Raw genomic sequence first — 20,135 nt, forward strand, 5'->3', positions numbered from 1 at the left:
GGGATTGATGCGTCTGTTCGGTTTTTGTAGGGTGGTGGGGTTTGGGTTGATGCGTCTGTTCAGTTTTTGTAGGCTGGTGGGGTTAGGAATTGAAGCGTCTGTTCCGTTTTTGTAGGGCGGTGGGGTTTGTGATTGAAACATCTGTTCCGTTTTTGTAGTTTGGTGGAGGTTGGGATTGATGCGTCTGTTCTGTGTTTGTAGGGTGGTGGGGTTTGGGATCGATGCGTCTGTTGTGTGTTTGTAAGGTGGTGGGTTTTGGGATTGAAGCCTCTGTTCCGTTTTTGTAGGCTGGTGGTGTATGGGATTGATGCGTCTGTTTTGTCTTTGTAGGGTGGTGGGGTTTGGGATTGAAGCGTCTGTTCTGTTTTTGTAGGGTGGTGGGTTTTGGGAATGATGTGTCTGTTCCGTTTTTGTAGGGTGGTGGGGTTTGTGATTGAAACATCTGTTCGGTTTTTGTAGGGTGGTGGTGTTTGGGATTGATGCGTCTGTTATGTGTTTGTAGAGTGGTGGGAATTGGGATTGATGTGTCTGTTCTGTGTTTGTAGGGTGCTGGGGTTTGGGATTGCTGCGTCTGTTCTCTGTTTGAAGGGTGGTGGGGTTTGGGATTGAAGTGTCTGTTCCGTTTTTGTGGGTTGGTGGGGTTTGGGATTGATGCGTCTGTTCTGTTTTTGTAGGGTGGTGGGGTTTGGGATTGATGTGTCTGTTCCGTTTTTGTAGGGTGGGGGGGTTTTGGGATTGAAGCGTCTTTTCCGTTTTTGTAGGGTGGGGGGTTTTGGGATTGATGCGTTTGTTCTGTGTTTGTAGGGTGGTGGGGTTTGGGATTGATGCGTCTGTTCTGTTTTTGTAGGGTGGTGGGGTTTGGGATTGATGCGTCTGTTCTGTGTTTGTAGGCTGGTGGGGTTGGGATTGATGTGTCTGTTCCATTTTTGTAGTGTGGTGGGGTTTGGGATTGAAGCGTCTGTTCCGTTTTTGTAGGGTGGGGGGTTTTGGGATTGATGTGTCTGTTCTGTGTTTGTAGGGTGGTGTGGTTTGGGATTGATGTGTCTGTTCTGTGTTTGTAGGGTGGTGGGGTTTGGGATTGATGTGTCTGTTCCGTTTTTGTAGTGTGGTGGGTTTTGGGATTGATGCGTCTTTTCCGTTTTTGTAGGGTGGGGGGTTTTGGGATTGATGCGTTTGTTCTGTGTTTGTAGGGTGGTGGGGTTTGGGATTGATGCGTCTGTTCTGTTTTTGTAGGGTGGTGGGGTTTGGGATTGATGCGTCTGTTCTGTGTTTGTAGGCTGGTGGGGTTGGGATTGATGTGTCTGTTCCATTTTTGTAGTGTGGTGGGGTTTGGGATTGAAGCGTCTGTTCCGTTTTTGTAGGGTGGGGGGTTTTGGGATTGATGTGTCTGTTCTGTGTTTGTAGGGTGGTGTGGTTTGGGATTGATGTGTCTGTTCTGTGTTTGTAGGGTGGTGGGGTTTGGGATTGATGTGTCTGTTCCGTTTTTGTAGTGTGGTGGGTTTTGGGATTGATGCGTCTGTTCTGTGTTTGTAGGGAGCTGGGGTTTGGGATTGAAGCGTCTGTTCCATTTTTTTAGGGAGGGGGTTTTGGGATTGATGTGTCTGTTCTGTGTTTGTAGGGTGGTGTGGTTTGGGATTGATGTGTCTGTTCTGTGTTTGTAGGGTGGTGGGGTTTGGGAGTGAAGCGTCTGTTCCGTTTTTGTAGGGTGGGGGGTTTTGGGATTGATGTGTCTGTTCTGTGTTTGTAGGGTGCTGGGGTTTGGGATTGAAGCGTCTGTTCCATTTTTTTAGGGTGGTGGGGTTTGGGATTGATCTGTCTGTTCTGTTTTTGTAGGGTGGTGGGGTTTGGGATTGATGTGTCTGTTCCGTTTTTGTAGTGTGGTGGGTTTTGGGATTGATGCGACTGTTCTGTGTTTGTAGGGAGCTGGGGTTTGGGATTGAAGCGTCTGTTCCATTTTTTTAGGGTGGGGGGTTTTGGGATTGATGTGTCTGTTCTGTGTTTGTAGGGTGGTGTGGTTTGGGATTGATGTGTCTGTTCTGTGTTTGTAGGGTGGTGGGGTTTGGGAGTGAAGCGTCTGTTCCGTTTTTGTAGGGTGGGGGGTTTTGGGATTGATGTGTCTGTTCTGTGTTTGTAGGGTGCTGGGGTTTGTGATTGAAGCGTCTGTTCCAGTTTTTTTAGGGTGGTGGGGTTTGGGATTGATCTGTCTGTTCTGTTTTTGTAGGGTGGTGGGGTTTGGGATTGAAGCGTCTGTTCCATTTTTGTAGGTTGGTTGTGTTTGGGATTGATGCGTCTGTTCCGTTTTTGTACGGTGGTGGGGTTTGGGATTTATCTGTCTGTTCTATTTTTGTACGGTGGTGAGGTTTGGGATTGAGGTGTCTGTTCTGTGTTTGTAGGGTGGTGTGGTTTGGGATTGATGTGTCTGTTCTGTGTTTGTAGGGTGGTGGGGTTTGGGAGTGAAGCGTCTGTTCCGTTTTTGTAGGGTGGGGGGTTTTGGGATTGATGTGTCTGTTCTGTGTTTGTAGGGTGCTGGGGTTTGGGATTGAAGCGTCTGTTCCATTTTTTTAGGGTGGTGGGGTTTGGGATTGATCTGTCTGTTCTGTTTTTGTAGGGTGGTGGGGTTTGGGATTGATGTGTCTGTTCCGTTTTTGTAGTGTGGTGGGTTTTGGGATTGATGCGTCTGTTCTGTGTTTGTTGGGAGCTGGGGTTTGGGATTGAAGCGTCTGTTCCATTTTTTTAGGGTGGGGGGTTTTGGGATTGATGTGTCTGTTCTGTGTTTGTAGGGTGGTGTGGTTTGGGATTGATGTGTCTGTTCTGTGTTTGTAGGGTGGTGGGGTTTGGGAGTGAAGCGTCTGTTCCGTTTTTGTAGGGTGGGGGGTTTTGGGATTGATGTGTCTGTTCTGTGTTTGTAGGGTGCTGGGGTTTGTGATTGAAGCGTCTGTTCCATTTTTTTAGGGTGGTGGGGTTTGGGATTGATCTGTCTGTTCTGTTTTTGTAGGGTGGTGGGGTTTGGGATTGAAGCGTCTGTTCCATTTTTGTAGGTTGGTTGTGTTTGGGATTGATGCGTCTGTTCCGTTTTTGTACGGTGGTGGGGTTTGGGATTTATCTGTCTGTTCTATTTTTGTACGGTGGTGAGGTTTGGGATTGAGGTGTCTGTTCGGTTTTTGTAGGGTGGTGGGGTTTGGGATTGATGTGTCTGTTCGGTATTTGTAGGGTGGTTGGGTTTGTGATTGAAACGTCTGTTCGGTTTTTGTAGGGTGGTGGGGTTTGGGATTGATGCGTCTGTTCTGTGTTTGTAGGGTGGTGGAGTTTGGGATTGATGTGTCTGTTCTGTGTTTGTAGGGTGGTGTGGTTTGGGATTGATGTGTCTGTTCGGTTTTTGTAGGGTGGTGGGGTTTGTGATTGAAACGTCTGTTCGGTTTTTGTCGTGTGGTGGGGTTTGGGATTGATGCGTCTGTTCTGTGTTTGAAGGGTGGTGGGGTTTGGGATTGAAGTGTCTGTTCCGTTTTTGTAGGGTGGTGGGGTTTGGGATTGATGCGTCTGTTCCGTTTTTGTTGTTTGGTGGAGTTTGGGATTGATGCGTCTGTTCTGTGTTTGTAGGGTGGTGGGGTTTGGGATTGATGTGTCTGTTCGGTTTTTGTAGGGTGGTGGGGTTTGGGATTGATGTGTCTGTTCGGTTTTTGTAGGGAGGTGGGGTTTGGGATTGATGCGTCTGTTCTGTGTTTGTAGGGTGGTGGGGTTTGGGATTGATGTGTCTGTTCTGTGTTTGTAGGGTGGTGTGGTTTGGGATTGATGTGTCAGTTCGGTTTTTGTAGGGTGGTGGGGTTTGGGATTGATGCGTCTGTTCTGTTTTTGTAGGGTGCTGGGGTTTGGGATTGCTGCGTCTGTTCTGTGCTTTGAAGGGTGGTGGGGTTTGGGGTTGAAGTGTCTGTTCCGTTTTTGTAGGGTGGTGGGGTTTGGGATTGAAGCGTCTGTTCTGTTTTTGTAGGGTGGTGGGGTTTGGGATTGATGTGTCTGTTCGGTTTTTGTAGGGTGGTGGGGTTTGGGATTGATGTGTCTGTTCGGTTTTTGTCGGGTGGTTGGGTTTGTGATTGAAACGTCTGTTCGGTTTTTGTAGGGTGGTGGGGTTTGGGATTGATGCGTCTGTTCTGTGTTTGTAGGGTGGTGGGGTTTGGGATTGATGTGTCTGTTCTGTGTTTGTAGGGTGGTGTGGTTTGGGATTGATGTGTCAGTTCGGTTTTTGTAGGGTGGTGGGGTTTGTGATTGAAACGTCTGTTCGGTTTTTGTAGTGTGGTGGGGTTTGGGATTGATGCGTCTGTTCTGTGTTTGAAGGGTGGTGGGGTTTGGGATTGAAGTGTCTTTTCCGTTTTTGTAGGTTGGTGGGGTTTGGGATTGATGCATCTGTTCTGTTTTTGCAGGGTGGTGGGGTTTGGGATTGATGTGTCTGTTCCGTTTTTGTAGGGTGGTGTGTTTTGGGATTGAGGCGTCTTTTCCGTTTTTGTAGGGTGGGGGGTTTTGGGATTGATTCGTTTGTTCTGTGTTTGTAGGGTGGTGGGGTTTGGGATTCGTGCGTCTGTTCTGTTTTTGTAGGGTGGTGGGGTTTGGGATTGATGCGTCTGTTCTGTTTTTGTAGGCTGGTGGGGTTTGGGATTGATGCGTCTGTTCCATTTTTGTACTGTGGTGGGGTTTGGGATTGATGCGTCTGTTCGGTTTTTGTAGGGTGGTCGGGTTTGGGTTGATGTGTCTGTTCAGTTTTTGTAGGCTGGTGGGGTTAGGAATTGATGCGTCTGTTCCGTTTTTGTAGGGCGGTGGGGTTTGTGATTGAAGAGGTTGTTCCGTTTTTGTAGTTTGGTGGAGGTTGGGATTGATGCGTCTGTTCTGTGTTTGTAGGGTGGTGGGGTTTGGGATCGATGCGTCTGTTGTGTGTTTCTAAGGTGGTGGGTTTTGGGATTGAAGCGTCTGTTCTGTTTTTGTAGGGTGGTGGGGTTTGGGAATGATGTGTCTGTTCCGTTTTTGTAGGGTGGTGGGGTTTGTGATTGAAACATCTGTTCGGTTTTTGTAGGGTGGTGGGGTTTGGGATTGATGCGTCTGTTATGTGTTTGTAGAGTGGTGGGAATTGGGATTGATGTGTCTGTTCTGTGTTTGTAGGGTGGTGGGGTTTGGGATTGATGCGTCTGTTCTGTTTTTGTAGGGTGCTGGGGTTTGGGATTGCTGCGTCTGTTCTGTGTTTGAAGGGTGGTGGGGTTTGGGATTGAAGTGTCTGTTCCGTTTTTGTAGGTTGGTGGGGTTTGGGATTTATGCGTCTGTTCTGTGTTCGTAGGGTGGTGGGGTTTGTGATTGATGTGTCTGTTCCGTTTTTGTACGGTGGTGGGGTTTGTGATTGAAACGTCTGTTCGGTTTTTGTAGGGTGGTGGGGTTTGGAATTGATGCGTCTGTTCTGTGTTTGTAGGGTGGTTGGGTTTGGGATTCATGCGTCTGTTCAGTGTTTGTAGGGTGGTGGGGTTTGGGATTGATGTGTCTGTTCTGTGTTTGTAGGGTGGTGGGGTTTGGGATTGATGCGTCTGTTCTGTTTTTGTAGGGTCGTGTGGTTTGGGATTGATGCGTCTTTTCGTTTTTTGTAGGGTGGTGGGGTTTGGGATTGATGCGTCTGTTCAGTTGTTGTAGGCTGATGGAGTTTGGGATTGAAGCGTCTGTTCCGTTTTTGTAGGGCGGTGGGGTTTGTGATTGAAGAATCTGTTCCGTTTTTGTAGTTTGGTGGAGTTTGGGATTGATGCGTCTGCTGTGTGTTTGTAGAGAGGTGGGGTTTGGGATCGATGCGTCTGTTCTGTGTTTGTAAGGTGTTGGGTTTTGGGATTGAAGCCTCTGTTCCGTTTTTGTAGGCTGGTGGTGTTTGGGATTGATGCGTCTGTTTAGTCTTTGTAGGGTGGTGGGGTTTGGGATTGAAGCGTCTTTTCTGTTTTTGTAGGGTGGTGGGGTTTGGGATTGATGTGTCTGTTCGGTTTTTGTAGGGTTGTGGGGTTTGGGATTGATGTGTCTGTTCGGTTTTTGTAGGGTGGTGGGGTTTGGGATTGATGCGTCTGTTCTGTGTTTGTAGGGTGGTGGGGTTTGGGATTGATGTGTCTGTTCTGTGTTTGTAGGCTGGTGGGGTTTGTGATTGAAACGTCTGTTCGGTTTTTGTAGGGTGGTGGGGTTTGGTATTGATGCATCTGTTCTGTGTTTGAAGGGTGGTGGGGTTTTTGATTGATGTGTCTGTTCCGTTTTTGTAGGTTGGTGGGGTTTGGGATTGATGCGTCTGTTCTGTTTTTGTAGGGTGGTGGGGTTTGGGATTGATCTGTTTGTTCCATTTTTGAAGGGTGGTGGGGTTTGGGATTGAAGTGTCTGTTCCGTTTTTGTAGGGTGGTGGGGTTTGGGATTGATGCGTCTGTTCCGTTTTTGTTGTTTGGTGGAGTTTGGGATTGATGCGTCTGTTCTGTGTTTGTAGTGTGGTGGGGTTTGGGATTGATGTGTCTGTTCGGTTTTTGTAGGGTGGTGGGTTTTGGGATTGATGTGTCTGTTCGGTTTTTGTAGGGAGGTGGGGTTTGGGATTGATGCGTCTGTTCTGTGTTTGTAGGGTGGTGGGATTTGGGATTGATGTGTCTGTTCTGTGTTTGTAGGGTGGTGTGGTTTGGGATTGATGTGTCAGTTCGGTTTTTGTAGGGTGCTGGGGTTTGGGATTGCTGCGTCTGTTCTGTGTTTGAAGGGTGGTGGGGTTTGGGGTTGAAGTGTCTGTTCCGTTTTTGTAGGGTGGTGGGGTTTGGGATTGAAGCGTCTGTTCTGTTTTTGTAGGGTGGTGGGGTTTGGGATTGATGTGTCTGTTCGGTTTTTGTAGGGTGGTGGGGTTTGGGATTGATGTGTCTGTTCGGTTTTTGTCGGGTGGTTGGGTTTGTGATTGAAACGTCTGTTCGGTTTTTGTAGGGTGGTGGGGTTTGGGATTGATGCGTCTGTTCTGTGTTTGTAGGGTGGTGGGGTTTGGGATTGATGTGTCTGTTCTGTGTTTGTAGGGTGGTGTGGTTTGGGATTGATGTGTTAGTTCGGTTTTTGTAGGGTGGTGGGGTTTGTGATTGAAACGTCTGTTCGGTTTTTGTAGTGTGGTGGGGTTTGGGATTGATGCGTCTGTTCTGTGTTTGAAGGGTGGTGGGGTTTGGGATTGAAGTGTCTGTTCCGTTTTTGTAGGTTGGTGGGGTTTGGGATTGATGCATCTGTTCTGTTTTTGCAGGGTGGTGGGGTTTGGGATTGATGTGTCTGTTCCGTTTTTGTAGGGTGGGGTGTTTTGGGATTGAAGCGTCTTTTCCATTTTTGTAGGGTGGGGGGTTTTGGGATTGATTCGTTTGTTGTGTGTTTGTAGGGTGGTGGGGTTTGGGATTCGTGCGTCTGTTCTGTTTTTGTAGGGTGGTGGGGTTTGGGATTGATGCGTCTGTTCTGTTTTTGTAGGCTGGTGGGGTTTGGGATTGATGCGTCTGATCCATTTTTGTAGTGTGGTGGGGTTTGGGATTGATGCGTCTGTTCGGTTTTTGTAGGGTGGTGGGGTTTGGGTTGATGTGTCTGTTCAGTTTTTGTAGGCTAGTGGGGTTAGGAATTGAAGCGTCTGTTCCGTTTTTGTAGGGCGGTGGGGTTTGTGATTGAAGAGGTTGTTCCGTTTTTGTAGTTTGGTGGAGGTTGGGATTGATGCGTCTGTTCTGTGTTTGTAGGGTGGTGGGGTTTGGGATCGATGCGTCTGTTGTGTGTTTGTAAGGTGGTGGGTTTTGGGATTGAAGCGTCTGTCCTGTTTTTGTAGTGTGGTGGGGTTTGGGAATGATGTGTCTGTTCCGTTTTTGTAGGGTGGTGGGGTTTGTGATTGAAACATCTGTTCGGTTTTTGTAGGGTGGTGGGGTTTGGGATTGATGCGTCTGTTATGTGTTTGTAGAGTGGTGGGAATTGGGATTGATGTGTCTGTTCTGTGTTTGTAGGGTGGTGGGGTTTGGGATTGATGCGTCTGTTCTGTTTTTGTAGGGTGCTGGGGTTTGGGATTGCTGCGTCTGTTCTGTGTTTGAAGGGTGGTGGGGTTTGGGATTGAAGTGTCTGTTCCGTTTTTGTAGGTTGGTGGGGTTTGGGATTGATGCGTCTGTTCTGTGTTCGTAGGGTGGTGGGGTTTGTGATTGATGTGTCTGTTCCGTTTTTGTACGGTGGTGGGGTCTGTGATTGAAACGTCTGTTCGGTTTTTGTAGGGTGGTCGGGTTTGGAATTGATGCGTCTGTTCTGTGTTTGTAGGGTGGTTGGGTTTGGGATTCATGCGTCTATTCTGTGTTTGTAGGGTGGTGGGGTTTGGGATTGATGTGTCTGTTCTGTGTTTGTAGGGTGGTGGGGTTTGGGATTGATGTGTCAGTTCGGTTTTTGTAGGGTGCTGGGGTTTGGGATTGCTGCGTCTGTTCTGTGTTTGAAGGGTGGTGGGGTTTGGGGTTGAAGTGTCTGTTCTGTTTTTGTAGGGTGGTGGGGTTTGTGATTGAAACGTCTGTTCGGTTTTTGTAGTGTGGTGGGGTTTGGGATTGATGCGTCTGTTCTGTGTTTGAAGGGTGGTGGGGTTTGGGATTGAAGTGTCTGTTCCGTTTTTGTAGGTTGGTGGGGTTTGGGATTGATGCATCTGTTCTGTTTTTGCAGGGTGGTGGGGTTTGGGATTGATGTGTCTGTTCCGTTTTTGTAGGGTGGGGTGTTTTGGGATTGAAGCGTCTTTTCCATTTTTGTAGGGTGGGGGGTTTTGGGATTGATTCGTTTGTTGTGTGTTTGTAGGGTGGTGGGGTTTGGGATTCGTGCGTCTGTTCTGTTTTTGTAGGGTGGTAGGGTTTGGGATTGATGCGTCTGTTCTGTTTTTGTAGGCTGGTGGGGTTTGGGATTGATGCGTCTGATCCATTTTTGTAGTGTGGTGGGGTTTGGGATTGATGCGTCTGTTCGGTTTTTGTAGGGTGGTGGGGTTTGGGTTGATGTGTCTGTTCAGTTTTTGTAGGCTAGTGGGGTTAGGAATTGAAGCGTCTGTTCCGTTTTTGTAGGGCGGTGGGGTTTGTGATTGAAGAGGTTGTTCCGTTTTTGTAGTTTGGTGGAGGTTGGGATTGATGCGTCTGTTCTGTGTTTGTAGGGTGGTGGGGTTTGGGATCGATGCGTCTGTTGTGTGTTTGTAAGGTGGTGGGTTTTGGGATTGAAGCGTCTGTCCTGTTTTTGTAGTGTGGTGGGGTTTGGGAATGATGTGTCTGTTCCGTTTTTGTAGGGTGGTGGGGTTTGTGATTGAAACATCTGTTCGGTTTTTGTAGGGTGGTGGGGTTTGGGATTGATGCGTCTGTTATGTGTTTGTAGAGTGGTGGGAATTGGGATTGATGTGTCTGTTCTGTGTTTGTAGGGTGGTGGGGTTTGGGATTGATGCGTCTGTTCTGTTTTTGTAGGGTGCTGGGGTTTGGGATTGCTGCGTCTGTTCTGTGTTTGAAGGGTGGTGGGGTTTGGGATTGAAGTGTCTGTTCCGTTTTTGTAGGTTGGTGGGGTTTGGGATTGATGCGTCTGTTCTGTGTTCGTAGGGTGGTGGGGTTTGTGATTGATGTGTCTGTTCCGTTTTTGTACGGCGGTGGGGTCTGTGATTGAAACGTCTGTTCGGTTTTTGTAGGGTGGTCGGGTTTGGAATTGATGCGTCTGTTCTGTGTTTGTAGGGTGGTTGGGTTTGGGATTCATGCGTCTGTTCTGTGTTTGTAGGGTGGTGGGGTTTGGGATTGATGTGTCTGTTCTGTGTTTGTAGGGTGGTGGGGTTTGGGATTGATGCGTCTGTTCTGTTTTTGTAGGGTCGTGTGGTTTGGGATTGATGCGTCTGTTCGTTTTTTGTAGGGTGGTGGGGTTTGGGATTGATGCGTCTGTTCAGTTGTTGTAGGCTGATGGAGTTTGGGATTGAAGCGTCTGTTCCGTTTTTGTAGGGCGGTGGGGTTTGTGATTGAAGAATCTGTTCCGTTTTTGTAGTTTGGTGGAGTTTGGGATTGATGCGTCTGCTCTGTGTTTGTAGGGTGGTGGGGTTTGGGATCGATGCGTCTGTTCTGTGTTTGTAAGGTGTTGGGTTTTGGGATTGAAGCCTCTGTTCCGTTTTTGTAGGCTGGTGGTGTTTGGGATTGATGCGTCTGTTTAGTCTTTGTAGGGTGGTGGGGTTTGGGATTGAAGCGTCTTTTCTGATTTTGTAGGGTGGTGGGGTTTGGGATTGATGTGTCTGTTCGGTTTTTGTAGGGTTGTGGGGTTTGGGATTGATGTGTCTGTTCGGTTTTTGTAGGGTGGTGGGGTTTGGGATTGATGCGTCTGTTCTGTGTTTGTAGGGTGGTGGGGTTTGGGATTGATGTGTCTGTTCTGTGTTTGTAGGCTGGTGGGGTTTGTGATTGAAACGTCTGTTCGGTTTTTGTAGGGTGGTGGGGTTTGGTATTGATGCATCTGTTCTGTGTTTGAAGGGTGGTGGGGTTTGGGATTGATGTGTCTGTTCCGTTTTTGTAGGTTGGTGGGGTTTGGGATTGATGCGCCTGTTCTGTTTTTGTAGGGTGGTGGGGTTTGGGATTGATGTGTTTGTTCCATTTTTGAAGGGTGGTGGGGTTTGGGATTGATGCGTCTGTTCTGTTTTTGTATGGTAGTGGGGTTTGGGATTGATGTGTTTGTTCCGTTTTTGTAGAGTGGTGGGGTTTGGGATTGATGGGTCTGTTCTGTGTTTGTAGGGTGGTGCGGTTTGGGATTGATGCATCTCTTCTGTTTTTGTAGGGTGGTGGGGTTTGGGATTGATGCGTCTGTTCCATTTTTGTAGTGTCGTGGGGTTTGGGATTGATGCGTCTGTTCGGTTTTTGTACGGTGGTGGGGTTTGGGTTGATGCGTCTGTTCAGTTTTTGTAGGCTGGTGGGGTTAGGAATTGAAGCATCTGTTCCGTTTTTGTAGGGCGGTGGGGTTTGTGATTGAAGAGTTTGTTCCGTTTTTGTAGTTTGGTGGAGGTTGGGATTGATGCGTCTGTTCTGTGTTTGTAGGGTGGTGGGGTTTGGGATCGATGCGTCTGTTGTGTGATTGTAAGGTGGTGGGTTTTGGGATTGATGCCTCTGTTCCGTTTTTGTAGGCTGGTGGTGTATGGGATTGATGCGTCTGTTTTGTCTTTGTAGGGTGTTGGGGTTTGGGATTGAAGCGTCTGTTCTGTTTTTGTAGGGTGGTGGGTTTTGGGATTGATGTGTCTGTTCGGTTTTTGTAGTGTGGTGGGTTTTTGGGATTGATGTGTCTGTTCCGTTTTTGTAGGGTGGGGGGGTTTTGGGATTGAAGCGTCTTTTCCGTTTTTGTAGGTTGGGGGGTTTTGGGATTGATGCGTTTGTTCTGTGTTTGTAGGGTGGTGGGGTTTGGGATTGATGCGTCTGTTCTGTTTTTGTAGGGTGGTGGGGTTTGGGATTGATGCGTCTGTTCTGTGTTTGTAGGCTGGTGGGGTTTGGGATTGATGTGTCTGTTCCATTTTTGTAGTGTGGTGGGGTTTGGGATTGAAGCGTCTGTTCCGTTATTGTAGGGTGGGGGGTTTTGGGATTGATGTGTCTGTTCTGTGTTTGTAGGGTGATGTGGTTTGGGATTGATGTGTCTGTTCTGTGTTTGTAGGGTGGTGGGGTTTGGGATTGATGTGTCTGTTCCGTTTTTGTAGTGTGGTGGGTTTTGGGATTGATGCGTCTGTTCTGTGTTTGTAGGGAGCTGGGGTTTGGGATTGAAGCGTCTGTTCCATTTTTTTAGGGTGGGGGGTTTTGGGATTGATGTGTCTGTTCTGTGTTTGTAGGGTGGTGTGGTTTGGGATTGATGTGTCTGTTCTGTGTTTGTAGGGTGGTGGGGTTTGGGAGTGAAGCGTCTGTTCCGTTTTTGTAGGGTGGGGGGTTTTGGGATTGATGTGTCTGTTCTGTGTTTGTAGGGTGCTGGGGTTTGGGATTGAAGCGTCTGTTCCATTTTTTTAGGGTGGTGGGGTTTGGGATTGATCTGTCTGTTCTGTTTTTGTAGGGTGGTGGGGTTTGGGATTGAAGCGTCTGTTCCATTTTTGTAGGTTGGTTGTGTTTGGGATTGATGCGTCTGTTCCGTTTTTGTACGGTGGTGGGGTTTGGGATTTATCTGTCTGTTCTATTTTTGTACGGTGGTGAGGTTTGGGATTGAGGTGTCTGTTCGGTTTTTGTAGGGTGGTGGGGTTTGGGATTGATGTGTCTGTTCGGTATTTGTAGGGTGGTTGGGTTTGTGATTGAAACGTCTGTTCGGTTTTTGTAGGGTGGTGGGGTTTGGGATTGATGCGTCTGTTCTGTGTTTGTAGGGTGGTGGAGTTTGGGATTGATGTGTCTGTTCTGTGTTTGAAGGGTGGTGGGGTTTGGGATTGAAGTGTCTGTTCCGTTTTTGTAGGTTGGTGGGGTTTGGGATTGATGCATCTGTTCTGTTTTTGCAGGGTGGTGGGGTTTGGGATTGATGTGTCTGTTCCGTTTTTGTAGGGTGGGGTGTTTTGGGATTGAAGCGTCTTTTCCATTTTTGTAGGGTGGGGGGTTTTGGGATTGATTCGTTTGTTGTGTGTTTGTAGGGTGGTGGGGTTTGGGATTCGTGCGTCTGTTCTGTTTTTGTAGGGTGGTGGGGTTTGGGATTGATGCGTCTGTTCTGTTTTTGTAGGCTGGTGGGGTTTGGGATTGATGCGTCTGATCCATTTTTGTAGTGTGGTGGGGTTTGGGATTGATGCGTCTGTTCGGTTTTTGTAGGGTGGTGGGGTTTGGGTTGATGTGTCTGTTCAGTTTTTGTAGGCTAGTGGGGTTAGGAATTGAAGCGTCTGTTCCGTTTTTGTAGTTTGGTGGAGGTTGGGATTGATGCGTCTGTTCTGTGTTTGTAGGGTGGTGGGGTTTGGGATCGATGCGTCTGTTGTGTGTTTGTAAGGTGGTGGGTTTTGGGATTGAAGCGTCTGTCCTGTTTTTGTAGTGTGGTGGGGTTTGGGAATGATGTGTCTGTTCCGTTTTTGTAGGGTGGTGGGGTTTGTGATTGAAACATCTGTTCGGTTTTTGTAGGGTGGTGGGGTTTGGGATTGATGCGTCTGTTATGTGTTTGTAGAGTGGTGGGAATTGGGATTGATGTGTCTGTTCTGTGTTTGTAGGGTGGTGGGGTTTGGGATTGATGCGTCTGTTCTGTTTTTGTAGGGTGCTGGGGTTTGGGATTGCTGCGTCTGTTCTGTGTTTGAAGGGTGGTGGGGTTTGGGATTGAAGTGTCTGTTCCGTTTTTGTAGGTTGGTGGGGTTTGGGATTGATGCGTCTGTTCTGTGTTCGTAGGGTGGTGGGGTTTGTGATTGATGTGTCTGTTCCGTTTTTGTACGGTGGTGGGGTCTGTGATTGAAACGTCTGTTCGGTTTTTGTAGGGTGGTCGGGTTTGGAATTGATGCGTCTGTTCTGTGTTTGTAGGGTGGTTGGGTTTGGGATTCATGCGTCTGTTCTGTGTTTGTAGGGTGGTGGGGTTTGGGATTGATGTGTCTGTTCTGTGTTTGTAGTGTGGTGGGTTTTTGGGATTGATGCGTCTGTTCTGTGTTTGTAGGGTGCTGGGGTTTGGGATTGATGTGTCTGTTCCGTTTTTGTAGGGTGGGGGGGTTTTGGGATTGAAGCGTCTTTTCCGTTTTTGTAGGTTGGGGGGTTTTGGGATTGATGCGTTTGTTCTGTGTTTGTAGGGTGGTGGGGTTTGGGATTGATGCGTCTGTTCTGTTTTTGTAGGGTGGTGGGGTTTGGGATTGATGCGTCTGTTCTGTGTTTGTAGGCTGGTGGGGTTTGGGATTGATGTGTCTGTTCCATTTTTGTAGTGTGGTGGGGTTTGGGATTGAAGCGTCTGTTCCGTTATTGTAGGGTGGGGGGTTTTGGGATTGATGTGTCTGTTCTGTGTTTGTAGGGTGATGTGGTTTGGGATTGATGTGTCTGTTCTGTGTTTGTAGGGTGGTGGGGTTTGGGATTGATGTGTCTGTTCCGTTTTTGTAGTGTGGTGGGTTTTGGGATTGATGCGTCTGTTCTGTGTTTGTAGGGAGCTGGGGTTTGGGATTGAAGCGTCTGTTCCATTTTTTTAGGGTGGGGGGTTTTGGGATTGATGTGTCTGTTCTGTGTTTGTAGGGTGGTGTGGTTTGGGATTGATGTGTCTGTTCTGTGTTTGTAGGGTGGTGGGGTTTGGGAGTGAAGCGTCTGTTCCGTTTTTGTAGGGTGGGGGGTTTTGGGATTGATGTGTCTGTTCTGTGTTTGTAGGGTGCTGGGGTTTGGGATTGAAGCGTCTGTTCCATTTTTTTAGGGTGGTGGGGTTTGGGATTGATCTGTCTGTTCTGTTTTTGTAGGGTGGTGGGGTTTGGGATTGAAGCGTCTGTTCCATTTTTGTAGGTTGGTTGTGTTTGGGATTGATGCGTCTGTTCCGTTTTTGTACGGTGGTGGGGTTTGGGATTTATCTGTCTGTTCTATTTTTGTACGGTGGTGAGGTTTGGGATTGAGGTGTCTGTTCGGTTTTTGTAGGGTGGTGGGGTTTGGGATTGATGTGTCTGTTCGGTATTTGTAGGGTGGTTGGGTTTGTGATTGAAACGTCTGTTCGGTTTTTGTAGGGTGGTGGGGTTTGGGATTGATGCGTCTGTTCTGTGTTTGTAGGGTGGTGGAGTTTGGGATTGATGTGTCTGTTCTGTGTTTGAAGGGTGGTGGGGTTTGGGATTGAAGTGTCTGTTCCCTTTTTGTAGGTTGGTGGGGTTTGGGATTGATGCATCTGTTCTGTTTTTGCAGGGTGGTGGGGTTTGGGATTGATGTGTCTGTTCCGTTTTTGTAGGGTGGGGTGTTTTGGGATTGAAGCGTCTTTTCCATTTTTGTAGGGTGGGGGGTTTTGGGATTGATTCGTTTGTTGTGTGTTTGTAGGGTGGTGGGGTTTGGGATTCGTGCGTCTGTTCTGTTTTTGTAGGGTGGTGGGGTTTGGGATTGATGCGTCTGTTCTGTTTTTGTAGGCTGGTGGGGTTTGGGATTGATGCGTCTGATCCATTTTTGTAGTGTGGTGGGGTTTGGGATTGATGCGTCTGTTCGGTTTTTGTAGGGTGGTGGGGTTTGGGTTGATGTGTCTGTTCAGTTTTTGTAGGCTAGTGGGGTTAGGAATTGAAGCGTCTGTTCCGTTTTTGTAGTTTGGTGGAGGTTGGGATTGATGCGTCTGTTCTGTGTTTGTAGGGTGGTGGGGTTTGGGATCGATGCGTCTGTTGTGTGTTTGTAAGGTGGTGGGTTTTGGGATTGAAGCGTCTGTCCTGTTTTTGTAGTGTGGTGGGGTTTGGGAATGATGTGTCTGTTCCGTTTTTGTAGGGTGGTGGGGTTTGTGATTGAAACATCTGTTCGGTTTTTGTAGGGTGGTGGGGTTTGGGATTGATGCGTCTGTTATGTGTTTGTAGAGTGGTGGGAATTGGGATTGATGTGTCTGTTCTGTGTTTGTAGGGTGGTGGGGTTTGGGATTGATGCGTCTGTTCTGTTTTTGTAGGGTGCTGGGGTTTGGGATTGCTGCGTCTGTTCTGTGTTTGAAGGGTGGTGGGGTTTGGGATTGAAGTGTCTGTTCCGTTTTTGTAGGTTGGTGGGGTTTGGGATTGATGCGTCTGTTCTGTGTTCGTAGGGTGGTGGGGTTTGTGATTGATGTGTCTGTTCCGTTTTTGTACGGTGGTGGGGTCTGTGATTGAAACGTCTGTTCGGTTTTTGTAGGGTGGTCGGGTTTGGAATTGATGCGTCTGTTCTGTGTTTGTAGGGTGGTTGGGTTTGGGATTCATGCGTCTGTTCTGTGTTTGTAGGGTGGTGGGGTTTGGGATTGATGTGTCTGTTCTGTGTTTGTAGGGTGGTGGGGTTTGGGATTGATGCGTCTGTTCTGTTTTTGTAGGGTCGTGTGGTTTGGGATTGATGCGTCTGTTCGTTTTTTGTAGGGTGGTGGGGATTGGGATTGATGCGTCTGTTCAGTTGTTGTAGGCTGATGGAGTTTGGGATTGAAGCGTCTGTTCCGTTTTTGTAGGGCGGTGGGGTTTGTGATTGAAGAATCTGTTCCGTTTTTGTAGTTTGGTGGAGTTTGGGATTGATGCGTCTGCTCTGTGTTTGTAGGGTGGTGGGGTTTGGGATCGATGCGTCTGTTCTGTGTTTGTAAGGTGTTGGGTTTTGGGATTGAAGCCTCTGTTCCGTTTTTGTAGGCTGGTGGTGTTTGGGATTGATGCGTCTGTTTAGTCTTTGTAGGGTGGTGGGGTTTGGGATTGAAGCGTCTTTTCTGTTTTTGTAGGGTGGTGGGGTTTGGGATTGATGTGTCTGTTCGGTTTTTGTAGGGTTGTGGGGTTTGGGATTGATGTGTCTGTTCGGTTTTTGTAGGGTGGTGGGGTTTGGGATTGATGCGTCTGTTCTGTGTTTGTAGGGTGGTGGGGTTTGGGATTGATGTGTCTGTTCTGTGTTTGTAGGCTGGTGGGGTTTGTGATTGAAACGTCTGTTCGGTTTTTGTAGGGTGGTGGGGTTTGGTATTGATGCATCTGTTCTGTGTTTGAAGGGTGGTGGGGTTTGGGATTGATGTGTCTGTTCCGTTTTTGTAGTGTGGTGGGTTTTGGGATTGATGCGTCTGTTCTGTGTTTGTAGGGAGCTGGGGTTTGGGATTGAAGCGTCTGTTCCATTTTTTTAGGGTGGGGGGTTTTGGGATTGATGTGTCTGTTCTGTGTTTGTAGGGTGGTGTGGTTTGGGATTGATGTGTCTGTTCTGTGTTTGTAGGGTGCTGGGGTTTGTGATTGAAGCGTCTGTTCCATTTTTTTAGGGTGGTGGGGTTTGGGATTGATCTGTCTGTTCGGTTTTTGTAGGGTGGTGGGGTTTGGGATTGATGCGTCTGTTCTGTGTTTGTAGGGTGGTGGAGTTTGGGATTGATGTGTCTGTTCTGTGTTTGAAGGGTGGTGGGGTTTGGGATTGAAGTGTCTGTTCCGTTTTTGTAGGTTGGTGGGGTTTGGGATTGATGCATCTGTTCTGTTTTTGCAGGGTGGTGGGGTTTGGGATTGATGTGTCTGTTCCGTTTTTGTAGGGTGGGGTGTTTTGGGATTGAAGCGTCTTTTCCATTTTTGTAGGGTGGGGGGTTTTGGGATTGATTCGTTTGTTGTGTGTTTGTAGGGTGGTGGGGTTTGGGATTCGTGCGTCTGTTCTGTTTTTGTAGGGTGGTGGGGTTTGGGATTGATGCGTCTGTTCTGTTTTTGTAGGCTGGTGGGGTTTGGGATTGATGCGTCTGATCCATTTTTGTAGTGTGGTGGGGTTTGGGATTGATGCGTCTGTTCGGTTTTTGTAGGGTGGTGGGGTTTGGGTTGATGTGTCTGTTCAGTTTTTGTAGGCTAGTGGGGTTAGGAATTGAAGCGTCTGTTCCGTTTTTGTAGGGCGGTGGGGTTTGTGATTGAAGAGGTTGTTCCGTTTTTGTAGTTTGGTGGAGGTTGGGATTGATGCGTCTGTTCTGTGTTTGTAGGGTGGTGGGGTTTGGGATCGATGCGTCTGTTGTGTGTTTGTAAGGTGGTGGGTTTTGGGATTGAAGCGTCTGTCCTGTTTTTGTAGTGTGGTGGGGTTTGGGAATGATGTGTCTGTTCCGTTTTTGTAGGGTGGTGGGGTTTGTGATTGAAACATCTGTTCGGTTTTTGTAGGGTGGTGGGGTTTGGGATTGATGCGTCTGTTATGTGTTTGTAGAGTGGTGGGAATTGGGATTGATGTGTCTGTTCTGTGTTTGTAGGGTGGTGGGGTTTGGGATTGATGCGTCTGTTCTGTTTTTGTAGGGTGCTGGGGTTTGGGATTGCTGCGTCTGTTCTGTGTTTGAAGGGTGGTGGGGTTTGGGATTGAAGTGTCTGTTCCGTTTTTGTAGGTTGGTGGGGTTTGGGATTGATGCGTCTGTTCTGTGTTCGTAGGGTGGTGGGGTTTGTGATTGATGTGTCTGTTCCGTTTTTGTACGGTGGTGGGGTCTGTGATTGATGCGTCTGTTCAGTTGTTGTAGGCTGATGGAGTTTGGGATTGAAGCGTCTGTTCCGTTTTTGTAGGGCGGTGGGGTTTGTGATTGAAGAATCTGTTCCGTTTTTGTAGTTTGGTGGAGTTTGGGATTGATGCGTCTGCTCTGTGTTTGTAGGGTGGTGGGGTTTGGGATCGATGCGTCTGTTCTGTGTTTGTAAGGTGTTGGGTTTTGGGATTGAAGCCTCTGTTCCGTTTTTGTAGGCTGGTGGTGTTTGGGATTGATGCGTCTGTTTAGTCTTTGTAGGGTGGTGGGGTTTGGGATTGAAGCGTCTTTTCTGTTTTTGTAGGGTGGTGGGGTTTGGGATTGATGTGTCTGTTCGGTTTTTGTAGGGTTGTGGGGTTTGGGATTGATGTGTCTGTTCGGTTTTTGTAGGGTGGTGGGGTTTGGGATTGATGCGTCTGTTCTGTGTTTGTAGGGTGGTGGGGTTTGGGATTGATGTGTCTGTTCTGTGTTTGTAGGCTGGTGGGGTTTGTGATTGAAACGTCTGTTCGGTTTTTGTAGGGTGGTGGGGTTTGGTATTGATGCATCTGTTCTGTGTTTGAAGGGTGGTGGGGTTTGGGATTGATGTGTCTGTTCCGTTTTTGTAGGTTGGTGGGGTTTGGGATTGATGCGCCTGTTCTGTTTTTGTAGGGTGGTGGGGTTTGGGATTGATGTGTTTGTTCCATTTTTGAAGGGTGGTGGGGTTTGGGATTGATGCGTCTGTTCTGTTTTTGTATGGTAGTGGGGTTTGGGATTGATGTGTTTGTTCCGTTTTTGTAGAGTGGTGGGGTTTGGGATTGATGGGTCTGTTCTGTGTTTGTAGGGTGGTGCGGTTTGGGATTGATGCATCTCTTCTGTTTTTGTAGGGTGGTGGGGTTTGGAATTGATGTGTCTGTTCCGTTTTTGTAGGGTGGGGGGTTTTGGGATTGATGCGTCTGGTCTGTTTTTGTAGGCTGGTGGGGTTTGGGATTGATGCGTCTGTTCCATTTTTGTAGTGTCGTGGGGTTTGGGATTGATGCGTCTGTTCGGTTTTTGTAGGGTGGTGGGGTTTGGGTTGATGCGTCTGTTCAGTTTTTGTAGGCTGGTGGGGTTAGGAATTGAAGCATCTGTTCCGTTTTTGTAGGGCGGTGGGGTTTGTGATTGAAGAGTTTGTTCCGTTTTTGTAGTTTGGTGGAGGTTGGGATTGATGCGTCTGTTCTGTGTTTGTAGGGTGGTGGGGTTTGGGATCGATGCGTCTGTTGTGTGATTGTAAGGTGGTGGGTTTTGGGATTGATGCCTCTGTTCCGTTTTTGTAGGCTGGTGGTGTATGGGATTGATGCGTCTGTTTTGTCTTTGTAGGGTGTTGGGGTTTGGGATTGAAGCGTCTGTTCTGTTTTTGTAGGGTGGTGGGTTTTGGGATTGATGTGTCTGTTCGGTTTTTGTAGTGTGGTGGGTTTTGGGATTGATGCGTCTGTTCTGTGTTTGTAGGGTGCTGGGGTTTGGGATTGATGTGTCTGTTCCGTTTTTGTAGGGTGGGGGGGTTTTGGGATTGAAGCGTCTTTTCCGTTTTTGTAGGTTGGGGGGTTTTGGGATTGATGCGTTTGTTCTGTGTTTGTAGGGTGGTGGGGTTTGGGATTGATGCGTCTGTTCTGTTTTTGTAGGGTTGTGGGGTTTGGGATTGATGCGTCTGTTCTGTGTTTGTAGGCTGGTGGGGTTTGGGATTGATGTGTCTGTTCCATTTTTGTAGTGTGGTGGGGTTTGGGATTGAAGCGTCTGTTCCGTTATTGTAGGGTGGGGGGTTTTGGGATTGATGTGTCTGTTCTGTGTTTGTAGGGTGGTGTGGTTTGGGATTGATGTGTCTGTTCTGTGTTTGTAGGGTGGTGGGGTTTGGGATTGATGTGTCTGTTCCGTTTTTGTAGTGTGGTGGGTTTTGGGATTGATGCGTCTGTTCTGTGTTTGTAGGGAGCTGGGGTTTGGGATTGAAGCGTCTGTTCCATTTTTTTAGGGTGGGGGGTTTTGGGATTGATGTGTCTGTTCTGTGTTTGTAGGGTGGTGTGGTTTGGGATTGATGTGTCTGTTCTGTGTTTGTAGGGTGGTGTGGTTTGGGAGTGAAGCGTCTGTTCCGTTTTTGTAGGGTGGGGGGTTTTGGGATTGATGTGTCT

This window comes from Hypanus sabinus, chromosome 2 (genome assembly GCF_030144855.1).
Source record: "Hypanus sabinus isolate sHypSab1 chromosome 2, sHypSab1.hap1, whole genome shotgun sequence".
In the NCBI taxonomy this organism is placed as follows: domain Eukaryota; kingdom Metazoa; phylum Chordata; class Chondrichthyes; order Myliobatiformes; family Dasyatidae; genus Hypanus; species Hypanus sabinus.